The sequence below is a fragment of the Chrysemys picta genome, chromosome 7, assembly GCF_011386835.1.
Source record: "Chrysemys picta bellii isolate R12L10 chromosome 7, ASM1138683v2, whole genome shotgun sequence".
NCBI lineage: Eukaryota > Metazoa > Chordata > Testudines > Emydidae > Chrysemys > Chrysemys picta.
In genome coordinates, this window is record NC_088797.1 from 93,656,743 (window position 1) to 93,681,625 (window position 24,883).

The following is a 24,883-nucleotide window of genomic DNA, read 5'->3' on the forward strand; positions in this document are numbered from 1 at the left end:
AAATTTCTGAACCTGAAACCTATGCAACATTTTAACTTGAGGCTCGTGTAAAGTTAGTTTGTAACATTAACTTTTGGGACATCCTCACTATCTTCCTTTTATCTTTGTATAGTCACTATCTATTTGAAAAAAAACTCACGTTTGTCTGAAAGGTTTGTACCTTCTGTACTTGACCTATGATTACTATAATTCAGAAATTAACAAAAATATTTCTTTTTTTTTCCTCCCATCTTTTTTGTTCTGCATATTTGACAATACTTTGTCAAACCTGAAGAGCTCTGGGTAAGCTCTAAAGCTTGTCTCCCTCACCAATAAAAGTTGGTCCAATAAATGATATTACCTCATCCACCTTGTCTCTCTAGGTATGCATAAACTGCAATTAAAAACCCATGGCTGACCCATGGTTCACTTGGGCTCATGGGGCTCGCTTGGGTTAAGGGACTATTTAATTGCAATGTTGACATTCAGACTTGGGCTGCAGCCCAAGCTCTAGGACCCTGAGAAATGGGAAGGTCCCAGGGCTTGGGCTGCAGCCCGAGCCTGAATATCTTCACTGCAATTCAACAGCCCGAGCCCCACAAGCCGAGTCAGCTGGCACAGATCAGCAGCAGGTGTCTAATTGCAGTGTAGACATACCCTCCAACACTTTGTGTACAGTTTCAATGTTTCCTCTGCATAGGTAAACAGTTCCTCCACTGCTAATAGACTTTGTAAACATAAACCAAGAAGCAAAAAACCCTTACATACTTTGAAATAACTGCTTACAAATACTTTCAGAGCATATTATTTAAAAGGTACTCTGACAGAAACTGGATTTTTTTTTAAAAATTAATCAATTTTAAAAATAAATAAATTGAGTGTCCCTTCAATTTCTTTCTTCCATGTAAAGGACTTCAGAAATTATATTATATTATATGTATATGTATGTGTGTGTGTGTATATATATATATATACACACACACACACACACACACACACACACACACACACACTAAGTACAGTGTATTTTTAGCCAATTTAATACCGATGCCTACAAAGCCCAGCAATTTAATAATTTACATTTCAGAATCCACTTTCCTGTTCTGCTGGGGTGATGGAGAAACAGCAGCTATTTAACTACAGCTGCACTTGGACCCCAGTGACATACTCAAGGGGACTCATTCAAATGTAATGAAGAAAAATCAGAATGTTGGCTTAACCTTGACCATCCCGTCAATGATAAACCATGTCAGACACAGCTTGAAAGTCTCTTCAGTTGCATATGCAGAGTTATTTAACCTGTAATGAATTAGCAAAACATGCCCTCATGATCAGGAGGCTTGATTATTGCAGTTGAATCCCTTCTCTGTCATTGGCAGCTTGTTCAGCATACAACAGCTGCTTTGAGCAATCATATTACATTCACACTGCCTCTAAAGCAACAAGTTGGCATAAATAGTTGTTAAAGCCCGAATTGTGTAAGCCTTACCTTTATTAGAGACTAGCTAGTTGACACATATCTGCACTCTGATACCACCCTGCGTTTTAGGAATCTAAGCATCACGTCCCTAATTAACTTGCCTTTCCTGCAATGAGCCCTAAAGATTGAAACTCTCTCCCCACTTCTCTAATCATTCTTCTGACTTAAATATTAAGGGGTGGTTTTTTTTTTTGGTTTTTTTTTTTTCTCGTTATTCCCCACTTCCCTATTTTTTGTTTCACAACCTCAATTGTGTCTGTTATTAAGGGAATACTTTTAATATGTTTTAAATAATTAATGAATAAGTGTGATACCCTTCTTTCCCCTTGGTGGGAAAGGCAGTTGGATTTCTCTCCCTCTCCCCCCATCTTTTCTCTATTTTAATGATTACATGAGGTTTGCACTGTACAGCAGATATGGGTGTTTGAACTTTGCTATACTTATTTACCTATTAAGTTGATTTAAGCTTAATGTTCCACTTCCCTAAGCACAGATGTGCTCTTTCATACAGTCCAAATAAAATGAGGACTCTATCATGGCAAAAGAGATTAGATTTTAACTGTTTTGTTTGGTATCTCCAGTAGTTTGTCATCCGCTTTGGTATGGTGCTTAAATACAGGAATATAATTTTAGAAAGGCAAGCAATATCCTTGCAAAAAATACAGCGATTTTAAAAAAATTCTTAATTCCTGTTTTTGTCAGCCATGTCTTGCAGCATACCTACTTACTTTGCTCTATTGTGGATACCAGCATATCGTAGTCTGAAAGCTAACATATAGACAGATCGGTGTGGGGTGGTTAATAATCATTCCCATAATACAGCATTTATAATATGTTGCTGCAGCTTTCCTCTTATTTCACTTTTTGCAAGGTTGACCTCTGTAATACTTCTACATATCTGTTAACTTCATGGACCTCAACCCTCTAGAGAGATATCAGCTGAACAGTGCACATTTTCTTCCATGTTAATAGGTAACTATTAATATGATAATATAGAAAGCCCAAAATTGGCTGTACAAACATAGATGCCCAAACACACACAAGAACTAACATTTAAGGATGCCTACCTTCCTGTACGCTGTAACAAGTGACAGAACAAAGAACTGTAGCAGACTTAAATAATTATATAACATACAATTGGGTAAGTAATTTTCTGAATGATTTTCACTTGCACGAGATTTTATTTATGTTCCCCAAGCACATATGTACTTCACACCAAAGTATCCAGCAAGAAACTACTCAACTAACCAGTGTCACTAACAAAGGAATCCTGCTTTCACAATATCAATACTGTCTATTGGTTTCCAGGCAGAATTTAAGATGTTTGTTTTGACCTATAAATCCCTAACATTTTTAGCACCAGCCAACTTGAGAAACTTTGCCTCTCCGCATGCAAAGCTGCACACCCAAGATCAGCTTAAGCAATGAGCAAGAGCCCCTTCACTTAAAAATAAGAGGGGAGATGCTGGTACCGCTTTCTTCATTAGGTGCCTTCAGATTTGGAATGTACTCCTCATTGAAGTAACCCAGATTTGAACATTCAAGACATGATGCAAGATTTTTCTATTTATTCAGGCATTTGGAGTTGGAGGACTTGAAAGGGGGAGAGAAGTACTGTTGGAGATGGTTATTGGTGACTGCCAGTAGGTTTCCTAACAGTAATTTTAGATTGTTTCTTTAACTGGAAAGATGACATCTAGAGTAACACATATACAAAAAGGTGCCTATTTTATTAGAGAAAAGGGGATCTATTAAAGCATATTTTTGTTTTATTTTTAAAAACAGAAAGTGTGCATAAAAACTATGTAGAAGAGGTTCCAAAACAATTAAAACAATCCTCAACTATTCTGGGTAAAAAAAAAAAAAAAAAAAAATCAGTTTCAGAGCTCTCAATTACATCAGGTCTCACACTCCTGCTCTGCCACAAACCTAGACTAAATGTAATCCAATCAGCTGATGGCCACCTCATCTCACCTGTGACTATTCTTTATCACTCAACTGCTAATTATTTTCAGAAATTAAACAATCCAATTTTCAATCCCCTACCTCTCAACTCCCACTACAATTATGAAATGGAGGGAAAAAGTTTAGTAAAACCACAAACAAATGCCTTTAGAACAACATACTTCATTTTTAAAGTCAGAGTCTTTTACAGTAAATCTCATTATACTCAGCTGACCCAAACTTCAGACTCTGGACACGCATAATCTTGAGAGAATCTTATGTATTGCTTATACAGCATTGAGAAAAACAGAACCACTCACTTGCTCAAATGGCACACTGCTATCTGTTCAGTCACTAAGACTAAGCAGTCCACCTGCACTTTTGAACTTTAGACTCACAAAGACAGAGCACAATCACCTTGCTTTCCTTCTGCTAGTAAAGCACATTGTTTAGTCTTTATAATGAGCTGAATTACATAATCATGGAAAATACAGACCAAAACAACTTGCTTTCTATATCAGAACACATACACAAGCTATCTATACCGACTAAGTGAAGAAAAGATAACATTTGAAAAGCTAAAGAACATCATCAGTGCTGTTCAAAAACTTTTCTCTTTTACCAACAGAAGTTTGCTCCTGGGAGAATTCTGTGCCCAAAAAATTAAAAATTCTGTGCCAATAAGATAAAAATTCTAAACACAATATTTTAAAATTCTGCAGACTCCAGCATGACGAGCACAGGGCACTGGCTTCATGGGGGTGGAAGATTGCCCTGCAGCTCCCCTCTGGCACACGGACTTGGCAGTGAGACTGCACCCGACTCTGACACAGGTCAAGGGCTGGGCCTGCCCCCAGAAACATGCTGGGGTGCTGCCCCTCCACGCCAGGAACACCAGGCATGGGCAGGCAGGCTCAGTCCAGCAGGATCCAAGTGTGGAGGGACTTAGTGTGGGGGGATCCAAGTGTGGGTTGAGAGGGTTCTGTGTGGGGCAATCTGGGTGCGAGCAGCTCGGTAGGGTGTCCGGGTGAAGGGCCAAATCTGGATGCATGGGGGCTCATTTGGGGGTTCCGAGTGTAGGGGGGTCCAGGTGAAGGTGGTTGGAGCTCAGCAGGGAGGGTCTGGGTGTGGGGGGCTCAGCAGGGTGGTCCAGGTGCTGGGGGAGTGAGGCTTTGTAGGGTGGGGGTCCAGGTGCAGCTGGTTAGTGCTGAGTCGGGTGGGGGGGTCCAGATGCAGGGGGAGAGGGCTTGTTGGGGTGGTCCAGGTGCAGAAGGGCTAGGGCTCATCGGGGTGGGGGTTTGAGTGCAGGAGACTCAGTGGGAGAGGCTTGGTGAGGGTCCAGATGCAAAGGAAGGGGCTCAGCAGGGGGGTATGGGTACAGGGTGTAAGGCTCGGTGGGGTGGGGTTTGGGTTCGGATGCCAGGGGGAGGGGGGGCGGGATGGGTTGAATATGGGAGTCTGGATGCAAGGGGGTTGGGTGGACAGGGGATCAGCGCCCCATACAGTGACCCCTCCCCTGTGGCTGAGAAGCAATGAGGGCAAGAAGCGGGGAAAAGGGGTGCTGTAGTTTCCTGCAACCGGGGACGATTTCTTGGGGTGGGTCTGACCCGGCCCAGGCCGCTCCTTGCAGGGGAAGAAGTCTGTCCTCCCCCCCCAGCCCCCCAACCCAGCCAGGACTAGCAGATGAACCCAGCACAGGGTAGGAGCCAGCAGCTGGGGTGTCCGTAGTCCCGCCCCTGCCCCACGGTGATTTCTCTCTCCACCAGCTGCTCCGGGTGCCCAAAACGACGCACCCATGCTACAGCGGAGGGGCGTGTGACCCCTTCTTGTGGCTTTCCTTTGCTTTCCTATCAGAAGTCATTTTTCCTGCAGGGAAGCAAAGAAATCTGCGGGGGGGACATGAACTCTGCACAGGTGCAGTAGCACAGAATTCCTGCAGGAGTAGAAGTTGGGTCCAATAAAAGATATTACCTCAGCCACCTTGTCCCTCTAAGACAATGAAATCATTCAACATGATCCTAAGTCTGAGGCCCTTGGTTTGTAACTGAGAGCCCTGCGCCGCTTCCCACAGCTCCCATTGGCCAGAACCACGGCCACTGGGAGCTGCGGGCAGCCATGCAAATGTAAACAAACTGTCCGGCAACTCACCAGCAGATTACCAAAATAGGCCGCAGATTGCCCACCACTGGAGTACATCACCCAACAGGAAAAGAAAGTGATCCTTTTAAAGATTTAATAATAGTAATATCTTACTGTGAATGAAACAACTTTCAGGAAGCCTAAAGAAACAACTTGAATGTCAGACTCAAAAGGTGAAAGATAAAAAAAGAATTAAGCTTTTTGAACCAAATATTCTGCTTGAAGATGTGTGTATATATTCCCCATTGAAATCTGTTTAATAGTTATGTATTACCTTAGGGACAGAATTTGGTTTTTTATTTTTACTCCATCTTTTTGAACCAGATTCCCTTGGACAATCTGTACAGTTCAACTGTTTTTGATGTGTTAGCTTAACTCCCCCTTATAGTTTGCTTTTATACACAGGCAGGAAGGAAGCAGTTCGCAAGGCTAGATTCCTCTCACCAAAAGATGCACAGGAGGTGTGTCTGCCTCACAACTTCTCTCCATCATGCTCCAGCTCTGTGTCTAAGGGTGGAACTAAGGGTATGTCTACACTACGAAATTAGGTCGATTTAATAGAAGTCGGTTTTTTAGAAATCAATTTCTTACAGTCGATTGTGTGTCTCCCCACTAAGCACATTAAGTCAGCGGTGTGAGTTCACAGTACCGAGGCTAGGGTCGACTTTCGGAATGTTGCACTATGGTAGCTATCCCACAGTTCCCGCAGTCTCCGCCGCCCATTGGAATTCTGGATTGAGCTCCCAATGCCTGATGGGGCAAAAACATTGTCACGGGTGGTTCTGGGTACATGCCGTCAGGCCCCACCTCCCTCCCTCCATTAAAGCTACGGCAAAAAATCATTTATCGCCTTTTTTCCTGGGTTACCCGTGCAGACGACATACCACGGCAAGCATGGAGCCCGCTCAGCTCACTGTCACAGTATGTCTCCTGGGTGTTGCTGGCAGACACGGTACTGCAGTGCTAGACAGAAGCATCCCCTTGCCTTGCCTTGCAGACAGCAGACAGTACAATATGACTGCTAGCCGTCGGCGGCGGCCCGTGGGTGCTCCTGGCTGGCCTCGATGAGGTCGGTCGGGGGCACCTGGACAAAAATGGGAATGACTCCAGGTCATTCTCTTCTTTAAGTTTCGTCCAATGGAGATTCAGTCCTGCCTGGAATATCATGCCAGCTGGAGGCTTCTGCCTCAGGCTGCTCTCCCAGTCGGCAGCAACTCGCGGTCACACCTACCCCAGCCTACCCCTTGCTCCCATGGCTCGTGAAGCCTGGACAGTAGTAAGGAGCAGTTCAACTATAGGCTGAGCAACTGCAGAATGGTGGTAGAATGTGCCTTTGGATGTTTAAAAGCTCACTGGTGCAGTTTACTGACTCGGTTAGACCTCAGCGAAACCAATATTCCCATCGTTATTACTGCTTGCTGTGTGCTCCACAATATCTGTGAGTGTAAGGGGGAGACGTAAGGTGGGAGGTTGAGGCAAATCACCTGGTCACAGATTACACACAGCCAGACACCAGGGCGGTTAGAAGAGCACAGCAGGGCACGCTGTGCATCAGAGAAGCTTTGAAAACCAGTTTCATGACTGGCCAGGCTACAGTGTGAAAGTTCTGTTTGTTTCTCCTTGATGAAAACCCGCCCCCTTGGTTCACTCTACTTCCCTGTAAGCCAACCTCCCTCCCCTCCCCCCTTTGATCTCCGCTTGCAGAGGCAATAAAGTCATTGTTGTTTCACATTCATGCATTCTTTATTAATTCGTCACACAAATGGGGGGATAACTGCCAAGGTAGCCTGGGAGGGGTAGGGGAGGAGGGAAGCACAGGGGTGGGGTAGTTGTAGGGGCACCCCTAGAATGGCATCAAAGAAGCGCCATGTTTGGGGCTCTGACCCGGAGCAGCCATTTGCCTCTTTGGTAGGCTTCACACAGCACTGCTGGGGGTCCCTGTTATAACCTCTGTCCTTCATGCCCTTGGAGATTTTTTCAAATATTCCGGCATTTCATCTTTTGGAACGGAGTTCGGATAGCACGGATTTATCGCCCCATATAGCGATCAGATGCAGTACCTCCCATTTGGTCCATGCTGGAGCTCTTTTGCGATTCTGGGACTCCATGGTCACCAGTGCTGATGAGCTCTGCATGGTCACCTGTGCTGATCAGCTCACTACGCTGGCCAAACAGGAAATGAAATTAAAAAGTTCGCGGGGCTTTTGCTGTCTACCTGGCCAGTGCATCTGAGTTGAGAGTGCTGTCCAGAGTGGTCACAATGGAGCACTCTGGGATAGCTCCCAGAGGCCAATACCGTCGAATTGCATCCACATTACCCCAAAGTCGACCCAGCAGGGTCGATTTCAGTGCTAATCCCCTCGTCGGGGAGGAGTACAGAAATTGATTTTAAGAGCCCTTTAAGTCGACAAAAATGGCTTCGTCGTGTGGACGGGTACAGGGTTAAATCAATCTAACTCTGCTAAATTTGACCTAAACTTGTAGTGTAGACCAGGTCTAAGAAGCAGAGACCCCTTACAGCTGACAAGGAACAGTGATGGCAGCACCCTCTTCTACCCTATGCCAGGAAGAGACACCTGGCAAGGCCTACTGGAAGGAAGAAAACAAAGTAGGCAGACACTGCAACTTGTAGCAGTGAAGAGGACCCTATTACGTGATATGGGGAGGAAAGAGGGAGTGGCTGTGCAAGAATTTTTCACTGAGACTAGTAGGGTTAGTTCTCAAGCCAGTAGCTGTCTGAGAAATATTTCAACTCCTACACTGAGAAGATTCTATTCTACACTGATGTGGAGATGAGTCACCTTATGAACTAACTACCTGTAACCAATTAACCCCATGAGGCAAGGCTCTGGAAAGAGTAAAACTGGTTCTAAACAAAGTAACTTGGTAACTTAGTAATTTTTCCCATCCCCTTATGTACACAATTGCACTAGTCCCTACTATTTTAAACATCTTTCCAAGATAGAACAGTCTTTTGACTTACTGATACAAATATCTGAAACAAATGAACCTATCCTTTTGGGGACTTTTAATTGTATAACTTCGGTATATATTAATAACGCTGTTTTAATATCATGAAAATGTTTACTTCTGTCTTCAGACCATATGCACAGAATTATTAATAGTTCAGGTACTTTATAAACCCCATGAAACAGCAATCTGTTGTACAGAAGACACTGGTGCCATAACTGCAAACAATATGATAATCCTAACTACAGATTGTAAGCACAAATAAAAACATTCGGTAAGTAAGCATTGATCAGTTGTATTTAGTTTACAGATCATCATACCTCTCAGAAATTGTGAAGATACTGATTTTGATTTTTCCATCATCAGACTACACCATTTCTTCAAAGTTCTACTGCAACTTTAACCGGCTATTACATTTCAATTGAAAGTGATTTAATGTCTATAGAAGTGGATAGTGAGACTAGCAAAAATGTTAATAGAGAGCCTGATTCTGCAATCCCTGTTCAAGTTGACTAATTTACCAAAATAGTCTCAGTGTAAGAAATGCAGAATTGCACAAATAGTTTGCATACTGATGACTAAGACAAAGCTGTTTCCTCCTCTGTAGTAACCTACACTGAAACTTTAATACAGAGAAGCTGATTGACTGCCTTTTCATTTGGAGAATCTTTGCAGCAGAAAACAGACCACAAAAAGTTAACTTCAGAAATCAAATTAAATGACAATGTTCACAGTATATCAAAGAACATATGATACAAATATATTTAAACATATACAAAAATAGCTGTATACATTTATTACTGCATGTGCTTATTTTTATCCTTTTCCATCCGAGTAAACTAAACTAAACTGCTGAAATGTAATTTTGTGACTGATGCTTTTTTATAAAAATACAAATATTATTTACAACCATCTCTGTGTTACTGTGATAGTATAGATCACACACTTTTTTAAAAAGAGATGAACAAAGCAACCTTGCAAATGGCACAAATATGTTTTCACCAAGTAGAAGTCTTCTATACCCACAGCACTTGGCATGCCATTCAGCAAAGAAGGTAAGTACACCTCTACCTCGATATAACGCTGTCCTCGGGAGCCAAAATTCTTACCGTGTTATAGTTGAAACCGCGTTATATTGAACTTGCTTTGATCCACCGGAGTGCACAGCCCCGCCCCCCCGGAGCACTGCTTTATCGCGTTCTATCCGAAATCATGTTACATCGGGTGGCGTTATATCGAGGTAGCGGTGTATGTGCTTAAAGCACAATTTAAGATGTCAAGCAGCATGCAAAAGCATGAAGAAAAGAGAAACATACATATTTTTAAAAGAGACTGAGGCCTAGTCTTCACTTACCGGCTGGTCCGGCGGCACGCCATCGATGTTTTGGGATCGATTTATCGCGTCTGGTTAAGACGCGATAAATCGATCCCGGAAGTGCTCACAGTCGGCGCCGGTACTCCAGCTCGCCGAGAGGAGTACGCGGCGTCGACGGGGGGAGACTTCCGGCCGCGTCTGGACCGCGGTAAGTTCGGACTAAGGTACTTCGAATTCAGCTACGTTATTAACGTAGCTGAATTTGCGTACCTTAGTCCGAAGTCCGGACTAAGTGGGGACCAGGCCTAAGTATCAACTATCTTCATTTACTTCGCCATTAGCTGGTAACTGTCTTTTGACAGTGGCCTTTATGAATTTGCCCATAAGCGTGTAAGAATGGAGACTCCAGATGATTTGTAACTTAATTGCAAAAGAAATGACTTCACTAAAGTCACTGTGCAATAAAGTTTGTTTTATAACAACAATAATAAAAGTATGAAACATCCCACCAGCAATAAGGACAACATTTAAGGCAACCCTTATCCCTAAAAGATAATGTTCATATATCAGTAAGAAAGAACAATCTGCCCCAAACCAGAACTTGAGACATCCCATTAAAGTACTTCTAGATGGAACTACAGCCATTTCTTATCTGTACACAAAAATAACTGGTTTCAGAGTAGCAGCCGTGTTAGTCTGTATCCGCAAAAAGAACAGGAGTACTTGTGGCACCTTAGAGACTAACAAATTTATTAGAGCATAAGCTTTCGTGGACTACAGCCCACTTCTTCGGATGCATATAGAATGGAACATATATTGAGGAGATATATATATACACACATACAGAGAGCATGAACAGGTGGGAGTTGTCTTACCAACTCTGAGAGGCCAATTAAGTAAGAGAAAAAAAAAAAAAACTTTTGAAGTGATAATCAAGCTAGCCCAGTACAGACAGGTTGATAAGAAGTGTGAGAATACTTACAAGGGGAGATAGATTCAATGTTTGTCATGGCAGCCATGACAAACATTGAATCTATCTCCCCTTGTAAGTATTCTCACACTTCTTATCAACCTGTCTGTACTGGGCTAGCTTGATTATCACTTCAAAAGTTTTTTTTTCTCTTACTTAATTGGCCTCTCAGAGTTGGTAAGACAACTCCCACCTGTTCATGCTCTCTGTATGTGTGTATATATATATCTCCTCAATATATGTTCCATTCTATATGCATCCGAAGAAGTGGGCTGTAGTCCAGAAAGCTTATGCTCTAATAAATTTGTTAGTCTCTAAGGTGCCACAAGTACTCCTGTTCTTTTTACAAAAATAACTGTGTTTTCAAGATTACATACCTTTTTTTCCAGTACTTAAACATATTCATAAATTCCCTTTCTACCTTCTTATTAATTCCACAAAGAGTTCTCCCTTTGTGTGAGCCCCATCAAGAATTACAATCTGTTCCTAAACAACCCAAAAGAGCACTTTAAGCCCAGAAACTAATCAGAATATTGCTTTGAAAGATAGTTGTAACACTTAGCACAACTCAAACTTAACATTTGCAGCATCTTGCCTGAGAAGGTAACTAAGATCATAGGCTTATTTATGAATTTTGTGATTCTTTGCATAGTATGAAGCCTTCAGTGTACTGGACCCAACACACTCACAATGAATTCAATGTCAAATCTTCACTGACTTTAATTAGAGCAGAATCTGACCCCTATATATAACATGGGGACATTTGCAACACCACATTATGAAAGTATTTATATTTACTGCCCTATTTAAAAACTGGTCATTGATATGCAATGCATACACAACATAATCATTAGTCACATTCAAGCTTAAAAAGAAGGCAAGAATTATCCCAGATTCTTGACTAGTTCTGCTCCTTTCCATTATTGAAAAATTAACACTGAGAGGTGTCCAAAGAGATCTTACTTCAACAGACAGCCATCCAAGGGGAACAGTGCTGCCCTCACCCTGCCAACATAAATCATAGCAATCAGAACAGCTGTTTTAACAATACTGCTTTAGCAATAAAATGTTCAGTATATAAAATAATCCACCTTGTGAAAACCTTACTTGGCATCTGATGATTTCTTGTCTAAAGGAGAAAAAAGCTAGCAAGAATACATGTCAAAATACCCCTTCTTAAAACTTCACCAGAAGGCATGCCAGGAACTGTCATGCCAAGTCATGCTGGCTCATTTTTATCGTACCATTCAATTTTATCATAAGAATAACTCTAATAATTTGGAGGGGGGGGAGTTTGGAGGGGTTAATAAAAACTACATGGAGAATCCATACAAACTGAAGCCAGTAAGATTGCTGTGGTAAAGCAAGAATCAACATTTTATTGGTGGTTATGTGTCTACCAATAAAAATGCACATACACCCACCAAACCCTACATTTGCATTCACAAATCCAGTAATTGCATTCCCAGGTTCAGATCCTGCAACTAGAACTGTACTGACTCTTATACCCACACAGAGTCCCAACAGAGTCAACAGGAACATGACCTAGAGGTCTGCTTGAGCCTAATTTTAAACCCAACCCAGACCCAACCTGACCTGAGCACAGCTGATCCTAACCAAGATTACCAAGTCAGTTTCAGACCTGACCTTGAACCTGACACTTGTAGTTGGCTCCTGACAGATTTGGGTTGGCTTGCAAGGCTCTACCCTGCCCACTCAATCAGTGACTGTAGTATCAGGTCCCTAAGGTGAAAATACTGGGGCACTAGTTCATTCTTGTCAGTATATGTATTTTTAAGATTTGTATTTAACAGTAAAAATAAAGCTTAGAGACATTTTAAACATTTTACCCAGGTCTCTCTGTGTACTCAAATTTAAATGTGAACAGTCATTTAGAAGTTCTGTGCTTTAATTAAAAGTTTTAATAAATAAAGCAAAATCTTCAGAAAGTTTACAAAAAAGCCTTCAAGAGCAGCAATTATTATTTCATGTCCCTCAAAAAATAAACAACTGAGAATAAATATTCATCACAGGTAGACCATTCTAAAAACACTAGCCCTGGCCTTACTTGAAAACCTCAATCCCTTTTTAGAAGGATAAACTAAACTAATATATGTTTATAAAAAATCCATGTTTTCACTTATGGCACTCATTGGCTTTCCCCTACCTTTTCTTAGGCAGTTATTGTTACCGGAGGCAACCTGTATTGAAACTGGTAATAAATAATAAAAGAGGGCTATGACAAACTGACACAAGCCATGCATATAAAATCCTGCCCCCAGTTAAGTCCATAAATTCTGGAACAATTCTATGGAAGACAATGGAGTTGTTCTAGACTCACACTAATGTAAATGGGAGCAGAATGTGATCCATCATATAAACAAACAAAAATTATGTTTAGTGACAGTTGAGGCTGCATCAGGACCCAACCCCTTCTATTCAACTCCTTCAAAGCATGCAAACAAATTAAGGGACAAACGTGCAGCACTCCTTGCCACTTTCACATTGCCTACAATGCTGCTGCTAACACTGGATGCTGCAGAAAGTATTCACTTCCATTTCCAACAGATACAGAAAGCAATCCATAATCCATCTTAATCCTACTCACTCTCTTATGTAAAACCTCAATAGTGACCTCATATTCTGATTGTCACAGTCCATTCAGCTGCAAAGCTATTCTAATTTAATACTGTTGAGATCACCGTTAAGGTTTTATGTCACAATGAGTTGGATAAACTCAGGGAATTTACTGCTTTTTGGAAAGCGTCAGCAATGGAAGTGAAAGCCTAGCAACCCTACATATTGAGGCCCTAGTCCAGGGGTTAGCAACCTTTCAGAAGTAGTGTGCCGAGTCTTCATTTATTCACTCTAATTTAAGGTTTCACGTGCCAGTACTACATTTTAAAATTTTAGGAGGTCTCTTTCCATAAGTCTATAATATATAACTGAACTATTGTTGTATGTAAAGTAAATAAGGTTTTTAAAATGTTTAAGAAGCTTCATTTAAAATTAAATTAAAATGCAGAGACCCCTGGACCAGTGGCCAGGACCCAGGCAGTGTGAGTGCCACTGAAAATCAGCTCACCTGCCATAGGTTGCCTACCCCTAGTCCTTCAACTCATGCAGTGGAAACACATGTTGTTAAACCCAGAAGCCTAGGGATTATTCCCCCTCAAATGACCCAGCTACAGATATTGTCTCACATGGTATGTGTGTCACACTGGAGTATGGGGGCAGACAGACACATTATGCTAGTATAAGTTACAAAATGCCCACCAGGGAAGTTTACCCCCAAAGAACCAGAGGTTGACTATCATTCATAACCCCATATACATCTATAAAGATTGAACCTGCAATCTCCGGATACAAAAGCATGGACTTAGTGCTAAAACTGAAGGACCACATCCAATAGCTCTTCTGACCTAGCCCCTAGAAGGGAATTAAGAGCCAAGCTGGTATGGTGGGTTTCAACTGCATCTTCTGAAGTCCTAGAGTGTTGAAGTAAGCACTACTTCTGGTACACTGTGTGATCCAGAACCCTCTACCATTGTGTCTACATCACTATGTCAACATTCAAAACACAAACCTAATACATACAAAACATAGCTAGAACCAACCTCAATTGGTGTTTTTTCCCGTCAAATGTCCTAGAAAATCTGAGCAGTTCCTAAATTACGAGAAGCTTTTGGAATTAATTCTCTGAGTCAAACCAGGTTTTATAAAAATTTAAAATAAAAATCTGGGAGCAAATTTAACTATCGTGATGCTACTGCATGTGTCATAACTATAAAGGGAAGGGCAACAGCCCTCCTGTGTACAATACTATAAAATCCCTCCTGGCCAGAGACTCCAAAATCCTTCTACCTGTAAAGGGTTAAGAAGCTCAGGTAACCTGGCTGACCCCTGACCCAAAGGACCAATAAGGAGACAAGATACTTTCAAATCTTGGCGGGGGGAAGGCTTTTGTTTGTGCTCTTTGTTTTGGTGGGAGTTCGCTCCTGGGACTAAGAGGGACCAGACATCAATCCAGGCTCTCCAAATCTTTCTGAACAAGTCTCTCATATTTCAAACTTAAGTACAGCCAGGCAAGGCATGTTAGTTTTATCTTTGTTTTCTCAACTTGTAAATGTACCTTTTGCTAGGGTGTTTACCTCTGTTTGCTGTAACTTTGAACCTAAAGCTAGAGGGGGGGGGTCCTCTGGGCTCTTTAAGTTTGTTTACCCTGTAAAGTTATTTTCCATCCTGATTTTACAGAGATGATTTTTACCTTTTTCTTTAATTAAAAGCCTTCTTTTTAAGAACCTGATTGATTTTTCCTTGTTTTTAGATCCAAGGGGGTTGGATCTTGATCCACCAGGAGTTGGTGGGAGAGAGGAGGGGGGATGGTTAATTTCTCCTTGTTTTAAGATCCAAGGGGTTTGGATCTGTATTCACCAGGGAATTGGTGAAGAGTCTCTCAAGGCTACCCAGGGAAGGGAATTAGCACATTGGGAGTGGTGGCAGCGGACCAGATCTAAGCTGGTAGTTAAGCTTAGAAGTTTTCATGCAGGCCCCCACATCTGTACCCTAAAGTTCAGAGTGGGGAAGAAGCCTTGACAGCATGGAACACTTTATTAGCATACTAAGGCCCCAGTCCTACACACACTTATGCATGTGCTTAAATTCAAGGGACTACTCAGATTCTTGAAATTAAACATGAGTGTAAAGGTTTGTAGGGCTGATTTGTATGCCCATGACTGTATATTGTATCTAAGACAAGGAGACGGGAGAGGTTATAATTTTCTGATGTCCAGAACAGGTCAGTTGCACTAATTTGGGTCTGAACAGGGTATATTGATTTATATCAAGGCAGTTTAAATCACCACTTTAAATCATGATTTAAACCACCAAGTGGAAAGCCTCAATTTAAACGAAGTTTTCCATTTGTACTTCAGTTATTTTCTAAACAAAGGTGCAGCCTCTCTAGTTGATATAACCATTAAAACATGTTGAAATACAACTAAATAAAGCCATGACACTAGATTTGCTATAGCTTTTTGCTACCTAGAAGGGTACATTGTAACTATTTACATTTATTTAAGCAATTATACAGCTTAATATTTTCAGATTCTTATTAATTGTACGTTTTAGTATGTTAGAAAATGGTGAATGATATGTTGCTTATTTATGACAAGCTGCATTAAGATGGTAACTTAATACCAAGATTGGATCCTAACAGCAATATCTGATAAATTGGTTACCAACCATTCAGTAGGTTATCTGGAAGACATCTATAACGAATAACTACATCTATGTAAACTAGTGGTGTACCACACAGCAATGCAAACCTCAAGGGCACTGCACACAGCTTGTTAAGCCAGAGTTGGTTTTGACACCACAACTCCAGCGTGTGGTCACAATGGTTCAGCCCAATACAATGAAGCACAGAAGCTAGCCCGGGGTAGGCAACCTGCGGCACGCGAGCTGATTTTCAGTGGCACTCACACTGCCCGGGTCCTGGCCACCGGTCCGGGGGGCTCTGCATTTTAATTTAATTTTACATGAAGCTTCTCAAACATTCTAAAAACCTTATTTACTTTACATACAACAATAGTTTAGTTATATATTATAGACTTATAGAAAGAGACCTTCTAAAAACGTTAAAATGTATTACTGGCACGCGAAACCTTAAATTAGAGTGAATAAATGAAAACTCGGCACACCACTTCTGAAAGGTTGCAGACCCCTGAGCTAGCCCCTCCTGCCTGTAAAGCTTACCAAAGGGCAACAATCAGCAGCAAAGTAACTTATAACAAGATTAGGCTGTATTGTGTAGAAACATTATATGGAAGCCTCACTTGTAATGCCATTACTCCAAATTTCTGTTTTACTCCCCATTTATGTAGCACTGTGGGACACACTATAATAATGCCTACCCCAGTTTTTCAAACCGACTCTATTACCCACAGAGCTCCAATACCAGAATGAAATTGAAACTTATCTCCAAGTTTTTAATGTACATATTAACCCACTTACTTTAAATTTAAAAACACTACTAAACAGAAAAAAGACACACATGGGTCAAATTAGCAATAACATGCACAAAGCAGAACAAGTCTGGAATAACCTTATTCATGAGGGGATCTTGAAATACTGATTTCCCACACCTGGATAGAGGTGACATTGAAAGTGTTGCTTGTGTTACAAGGGGTATTAGTTTTACCTGTACTGATTATGCTTTGTTGCTTATGCAGTTTGTTAAAATGCTTTAAATCACATATAAAGGCCCTCACCACTGCTTCATATATCAATCTGGCAAAGGTGTCACCTTGAATGATCACCAAGGCGACAAGTGGGCACCTGTTAACTAACATACAAATATATCATGCTGAGAATACTACTCACAATTTATATTCCAAGCCTTTAAGTATGCATATTATCAAGTATTAATATGGCATTTATATAGCTCAAATTGCCTTGTACCTTTATTATAATCCTGTTCACTTATGGTAAGTATCCCATAATGCCTTGCATTAGCTGAAGTAAGCTTTGATTTAAGTAAACAGGAAAACTGTTAATATCAAGGCATATAACTGTTTCCTCAAAGCAACAGAAACAGAGTTACCCTCAAAAATCAGTTTATCCTGACATATGCATAAAAGGTGTCTTCATGCCCCGTAATACCTGGAATGCATGTGCTCAGAACAAAGTTAAGGGTGCTTCATGACCTAGAATGGATGGGTTCAAAACAAAACAAACAAAAACAAAGGGGGGGGGGGCACACCAGGGTACCAGAAACAAAGTCAAAAGCAAATTAATTAAATCCAGTTTTAGGTGACATATATAATACCTTTTATTGGTAAACATGTTGAATATAAAAAGATGGCTTAAAAGATGTAATTATGGAAAGCACACACCTGTATAAGGTGAACGTTATATTGCTGCATGGAACTGATCTCCAGAAACTGGGGTATCATAGAACTTTTTCCTGTACCATATTACTAAAACTGACTGATGTTATTTATTTGGTCTTTTAAGTATATTTCATAACAAACCAAAGTGTGGTCAAGCAATTGACTATACAATTTATCAACAATATAAAATGTTTATTTTTTAAAGAAAAACAACCTTAAACTTCTTTTATCAAAACATTTATGTATCCAAAACATGTTTCACATTCACAACTAAATTATTTATTAAACACAGAAATTAACTGTAGTCAGTGAATTGAACTAATTATTCAGGGCAGCTTGGGAAAATTTTCAAATATGCCTCAATTAAAGTGACTGGAGTTTAAATTCCTAGTCTGACCTAAATCTCTTGAAAATGAGACAGTCTCCTAAATTACTTAGGCTGACCTATTGTGCCACATTTACAAAGCTTGACCTCAAAAGTTAGATGTCTTTCCTGGTCCTTTCTGTATATGGAAAAGCAGCCTTTCACTCAACTTCTTTGATAAATCCTCATGGACTCAGTGTATTTTTTTATTTAAATATTTTAAGAGATTACAATAAGTTTAGACATTAATATGTTTTGTATAAAATTCAGATTTCATTTTAAACAGCTTTTTAAAAAAAATTAAATAATAAAATCTAATTTAAAAAAATTGAATCCATCTGGTTTTTGAAGCACTTTCTTTATACAATCCTGTAAGCTTCGTATGCCATTAAACACAAGTCACTATACTCAAGACAGTTGGACCATTTTCAAGTGTGTACAGATGGAAAATGCAAGACCCTCTGTGTTACATATAATAGGATGACAAATGCACCAAACGGTTTCAGTTGAACGCAGATGCCAAAAAAACCTAAGCCTTCATTTCAGCATAGTGTACGCTATTTTGAAGTGAACCAGACTGAGGTAGTTTCTATAATTTCATTTGTGCTTTAGGTTATTTAGGTAGAAAACTGAAACTCAGCTGCTACCTTTTATGCTATACCCTCAGCAAACCCAAGATATTGAATTAATTTATCATGATGTTAGTAAAAACACCCGTAAGTACTAGTTGTAATTTATATGAATTACATTATAAACTAAATTGTGTTTTTAATTTGTGATACCATCATGTCTGATAGATCCAAAAATATGACCTACTTCTATAGCTGCTGGAACTAGGGGTGCAGCCACACCCCCTGGCTTCAAGTGGTTCCCATTATATATGAGGTTTACAGTTTGGTTCAATGGCTCTCAGCACCCCCACTATACAAATGGTTCCAGCACCCGGCCTACTTGTGTGTTAAAAGTTGTTTTTTGTTTTTTGTTTTTTCTTATTTTTAAAGTCCCTGTAATTCTTTTTTTTTCCCCTTCAACACTGATTCTTTCAGCTATTTTTTCAATACACTCTTATTTTCTTAAAAAGGCATGAAAGTCCAAGTACATATAAGCAACCCTATGACAAACTAGTGCGCTTTTGTGATGGGGAGAACAAACCATATGGATGATGTAGCTGGATAGTACTTCTCATTCAGAATGTTCCTGAAGTACTTTATAAAACAGAACTACAGTTCACAACCATGCTGTACAACAATTTAGGACAGAAAGCAAATAAGCTATGAGGAGAATCTTTAGGCAGGCAAACTTAATTACTCAAATTAGACTTTTTGCAGAAATTAGGGTAGAAACCCCAGTTACCTGGCCACTGATCACCAGGTCCTAGGTTTTGAATACTGCCTAATCTGAAAACATCCAGCAGTATGGTGTCCTTGTTGTAGTGCAGGCTGCACTAAATGCAGCAGCTCGTTAAATCCGAGTTAACCTTTCCATTGTTTTCTGACCCCAGAGCTGCAAACACACCTTCAGAGAATCTTCTGCATTTGTAACGGAAACCAAGCAGAAGAAGTCCTTTGCAAAGCATGCCGCTTCATGGTCACAGGAGCACACCCAGATTTTGATTAATCTCTGGTGCGAGATCAGTACAACAGTGGATTTTAGTAAGAGTACCAGGAATGACCATGCATACCAGCAAAGAATGAAGAAGCTGGTAACTTTTTACCAGACCAGTGACCACTATAGGGAACAAATTAAGCTGCTCAAGACCAAGTACTGGAAAACGAGGGACCACAACCACACCTTGGTCAACTCAACGACATCATGCCCATTTTATAAGGAGTTTGACTAGGTGCTGGGTACTGCGCTGAGCGCAGAGCCAATAGTGGTCCATGATGTCTTGGTCAGCCTGAATGAGGACCTGCTGACCCCAGAATCCAGCATGGGAACAGATGGGAGCCAGCGCCTAATGAGGTCAGTGAAGGGACTCTGCTGCTGACACTGGTCCCAGAGCAGGCTTTGCCACAGGAGCAGCTGAAGCATAACCCAGGGCCTTACTCAGAGGAGCTTTTCCATGCCCCTCTGAGGAACAGCCCATCACGTAACCAGAAATAGAAACAGAAGGGACAGAAGCTGTCTCGGAGCCTGGTAAGTTTCTAGCTCCATTTTCATGTTTATTAATATAGGAACATATATCCACTATCAAACTTTTCGTCTAGCAGGAACTCCGGATAGATAGTCATGTTTCAGATAAGGCTGCATTTTCCAGGCTCACCTCAGAAGCTGCCCCGCCCACTCCACTTGTAAATGTACTGTTCAGTCACTACATGTTTGACTACTTTCAGCTGCATACACTGCTGGTTTCCCAGCGGCAGCTTGGAATAACATCTCCCTTTGCCAGTCAGGCAGAATGTTACGTCCTCCAAAATGTGGAAATGAAACCTCATATGAAATGATGGAGCAACTTCTGTAGCACAGCCACCGACTGCCCCCAAGTTGTTCTGAAATTTTTAGGAAAAAAAAACAAAACAAAAAAAGCAGCTAAGATTTTTTTTTAAATTTACCCTGGTCTCTGCACTTCTTTTGCTGCAATTAACCCGGCTGGGTCCCTCTCACGAAATACCGAAGTTCAGTCTGGAAAAGTAATATTTCATATCCTTCAAATTCCACACGGATTTTTTCTGTGCTCCTGCTCTGAGCTATGTGAGCTATATCTTGACCTATTGCAGGCCCCTCAACTCTACAGACTGCAGTACCTCTACAACTCACCCACACTGCAGCAGAAGCCTGGGCCAATGGATCTTCACAAACCATTCCAAGAAAGAGCGTTTGTGTGATGAAATGATGGCTAAAGTTCTGGACAGGGCCAAGAAGCAGGTCCAGCACCAAAGACCAGGGCTGGCTCCAGGATTTTTGCTACCCCAAGCAGCAAAAAGAAAAAAAAAAAAAAAACCCCGATCGTGATCTGCGGCACTTCAGCAGCAGCTCTACTGCCGCCGCTTCAGTCTTCAGCGGCAATTTGGCAGCTGGTCCTTCGCTCCAAGAGGGAGTGAGGGACCCGCTGCCAAATTCCCGCTGAAGAGCCAGATGTGCCGCCCCTCTCCGTTGGCTGGCCCGAGCACCTGCTTGCTGGGCTGGTGCCTGGAGCCGGCCCTGCCAAAGACAGAGGGACTTCAGGTTAGTGGAAAGGCATGGCAAGAGGCAAGGCTCAGGCTAGCTGCACAGCTTGAGGACAAGGCTGCTGTGAGGGAGCAGGCATTTGCTTTGCAGTTCCTGGACCAGGAATGGAGGCTAAGGGAGGAGGACAGAGCTTAGCAGAAGGAACTGTCTGAGCCGCCGCTATCATGAATAGCCACAAGAGTACAGGCTCTGGCTGCACCTGTACCATGTCCCGTCCATGGTACCCTGTGCTGCAGTTCAGAAATAGTTTGGACAACTCCATAGCTGGGTGGCCCATGCAATCAGACCCTATGAGCAGCTGGGTAGGGAAACTGTGCCTCATACTGTCCTCCATATTGATCCCCTCCCCTGGCGCCAAGTGTATGGCAAATGTGGAAGGAAAGAAAAGGAGGATGGGGGCCAGGGAGTAATTGAATCAGTTTAACATGTCCACACTATGCTCCTTGTGTTGGTGCCGTGCATCCAAACGAGAGCACTTGCACTGATTTAATCGACAGTGTGAGGCACTGTGGGAGCTGAAAGGCAGCAACATTTGATGTAAGCAACACAGAGTCTATACTGACACTGCATCGACCTAACTAAATCGACTTAAGCGCTACGTCTCTTGCAGAAGTGGAGTTATTAAATAGATGTAGTGGGCAAGTTACTCTGGTGGGAGCTACAGTTTAGTGTAGACACTTACAGAGTTAGATCGATGTAAGCTGCCTAACTGTGGAGTCTAGACCCAGGCCTAACAGATAATGATATATCCAATGGCTAGAACCTGAAGCTAAACAAATTCAAACTAAAAGGCATACATTTTTAACAATGTGAATAACTAACCAGTGAAACAATTTCCAAGGGTCATGGTGGATTCTCCATCACTGACTATTTTTAAAAAAAGATTGGATGTTTTTCTAAAAGATCTGTCTAGGAATTATTTTGGGCAAGTTTTGTGTCCTGTGCTACACAAAAGAGGTCAGATTAGATTATCACAATGGTCCCTTCTGGCCTTGGAATCTATGAATCTATTAATATAGTTATTTAAAATGAGCTTGAAATGTCTTGGTAGTATTATGGCAGCATCTAGAAATTCCAGTCAGGGCCCTGTTGTGCTACCACTATACAGATGGATAATAAAGAAGATAGTCCCTGCCCACAGAGCTTACAGTCTAGACGTCAGACAGGATGCAACACATGGTCAAAACAAATAGGTGAGGGAAAGAAGGGGGAAAATTAGGAAAACAAACAGAATTTTGCAGAAAGGAGAAAGGCGTCTATATAGGAATTTGCAGCACTTTGATTAACTCTTTTTAAATACACTTTTAGTTAAATTGGATCAATATGTTGTGTAGGCCAGGGTGTAGGCCCCAATCCTGCAAAAACTCATTCGGGGCTTGTCTTCATTCCAAGTTAGCTTGAGTTAGAATGATCAATCACACTGGAGTTACACAAAGTGATTTGATTAGCAATACAGTGATTGGATTAACAGGTGATGAGTTGTTATAAATCAAACTGTTGCATCCCCACTGCATTACTTCAGCTTCAATCCACCCACTATACCCACAGTGGGTAGGGTCTTACCAAAATTCAAGGCTGTGAAAAACACGTCACGGACCGTTAAATCAGACCTCCCCCATGAAATCTAGCTATTGGAGGGGCGGGAAAGGGGCAGGGCTGGGGCACCTCTACCTGGAGAGGGACAGGACTATTTCTTTCCCTGCCCGGCCGCTGGGGTTACAACACTACGAAATTTCAGACACACACATCTGAAAACGTGAAATTGACCCATTTAAAAACCTTCCAGCCGTGAAATTGATCAAAATGGACTGCAAATTTAGTAAGGCCCTACCAGTGGGCCAACTAGCTCAAGCTTAAAGCATCACTTAACTTGAGCTAGAGATTTTTGTGTATGGACAGAGTTATAACTAACAGTGCTGAGAAGGCACCTCCTGAGAAACGTCTACATGGGTTTGATTAGCAGCAGCGTGACAGGATTAGCAGTTATGACTTATACATTGAGTGGCTGCATCCTCACTGTATTACTAGCTCCAGGTCGGCAGCACTCAAGCTCCAACCCATCCCCACTGGCTAGCTAGCCACTCAATTCAAAGCACTACTCAACTCAAGCTAGAGATTTCTGGGTGCAGAGAAGGGGCAAAACTCAAGTTATAACTTGAGCTAAAAGAAAAGCCCTAAGAAGCCTCAGGAACAGAAAGTTCTAGAAATGCTCCATCCAAAGAAGTACAGATATACACCAGCTTTTCTAGCTGCCAATGCTTCAGGTAATTCTCCCTCACCTACTTCCAACTCAGGTAAGCTAGGGATGAAACATTTATGATTCCCACCTTACTTTGGTTTCTCTTCAGATCGTATAAATCTTATGCCTCTTTAGTAGTAATAAAGGCCCAAAGAGGTTGATGACTGCAACAAGAACAAGGTCTTGCCAGGATTTCCAGCTCTTGGTCTGATCTCACCAGAAATGGAATCACTGCAGTCATTACCTCTTTCTTTAAGTAGTCTAAAATCCCTCTAGCAATAGCTCTTGGTGTTTCAGGAGACAAATGAAAAGAAACAGGCAGAGGACAGGAAGAAATAAACAGATTTAACCAAAATGGATAGTCTCATCTTAATGTGTACTGGTCTTTGCGCAAAGAGTTCTCTGACAAAGGATAATGCTTGTGTATGCTAATGTTTTGTATTCAGATGAGCATTAGTTGTGATAGCCACAAAGTTTAGGCCAACTCCATTGTGAGGCTCAAAAACATGACTACATAATATGGCTCGTATGGAGCCAAACAATCCTTTTCAACCAAACAAGTATCATGCTAAGAGTTATTAGAAGAGAATCAATAGTCACCATAACAAGCAAATAATCTAGCATTTGATAAGCCCGTTTAAAAAGATTTTACAACCCAGACTGATTTACCCTAATAAGTATAATCGGAAGGGAAAAGTCCCCTGGATTGTTTTAATAGGTATTTTACAAGATATACAGTGATTCCCATAAAAAAAAGTCTTTATTCACCAACTGCTACCACACAGATGTCTCCAAGATTCCTCAGGGCCAGACTCCATAGGCAGTCCCTGTTAAATCATACGGCCAGTTGCTTGACCACACATTGGTTCATTCTGAAATACATTTAAGAGACCAAATAACCAATATCAGTGAGGCTTATTGCTAAAATCAATCATAATATAGCACAGGGAAAAGGTTCAATATAGTACCTTGTGCAGCATTTTCACCTTCACCTTACAGGAAAGGTGTGCTCCCAAAGTTACACTGCTAAAGCCATCTTTTTATATCCTACCTGTCTACAAGCAAAGGGGAACTGTGTACAACATCTGAAGCTACATTTAACCAATCAACTTTCTAACTTGTTATTTTGGTACCATGGTGCACCCTTAATCTCTTTGTTCTGAACACACATACACTCCAGGTACCAGGAAAAATAAAGGCACCTTTTTGGTTTGTACCAGCATAGAACAGTCATATCTTGTCCTTTGGGACATACCAGTACACCTCTACCCCAATATAACACTGTCCTCGGGAGCCAAAAAATCTTACCACGTTATAGGTGAAACTGCGTTATATCGAAATTGCTTTGATCCGCAGGGGGTGCGCAGCCCCGCTCCCCCCGGAGCACTGCTTTACCGCGTTATATCCGAATTCGTGTTATAT

The 24,883-nt window shown here is 41.4% G+C and overlaps 1 protein-coding gene across 16 annotated transcripts in view; it reads right to left on the reverse strand.

The window, feature by feature from the left end:
• The window catches only part of SGMS1 (sphingomyelin synthase 1), a 194,008-nt gene that overhangs the window by 159,903 nt on the left and 9,222 nt on the right, over positions 1 to 24,883 (reverse strand). For 3 of the 16 annotated variants that reach the window (XM_005292485.5, XM_065552043.1, XM_065552034.1), the window contains exon 2: positions 24,230 to 24,333. The exons of the other annotated variants lie outside the window; for them this stretch is intronic. The gene's annotated coding sequence lies outside the window, so the exon portion shown is untranslated. The remainder of the gene's footprint in view (positions 1 to 24,229; positions 24,334 to 24,883) is intronic. 16 annotated transcript variants of the gene reach the window in all.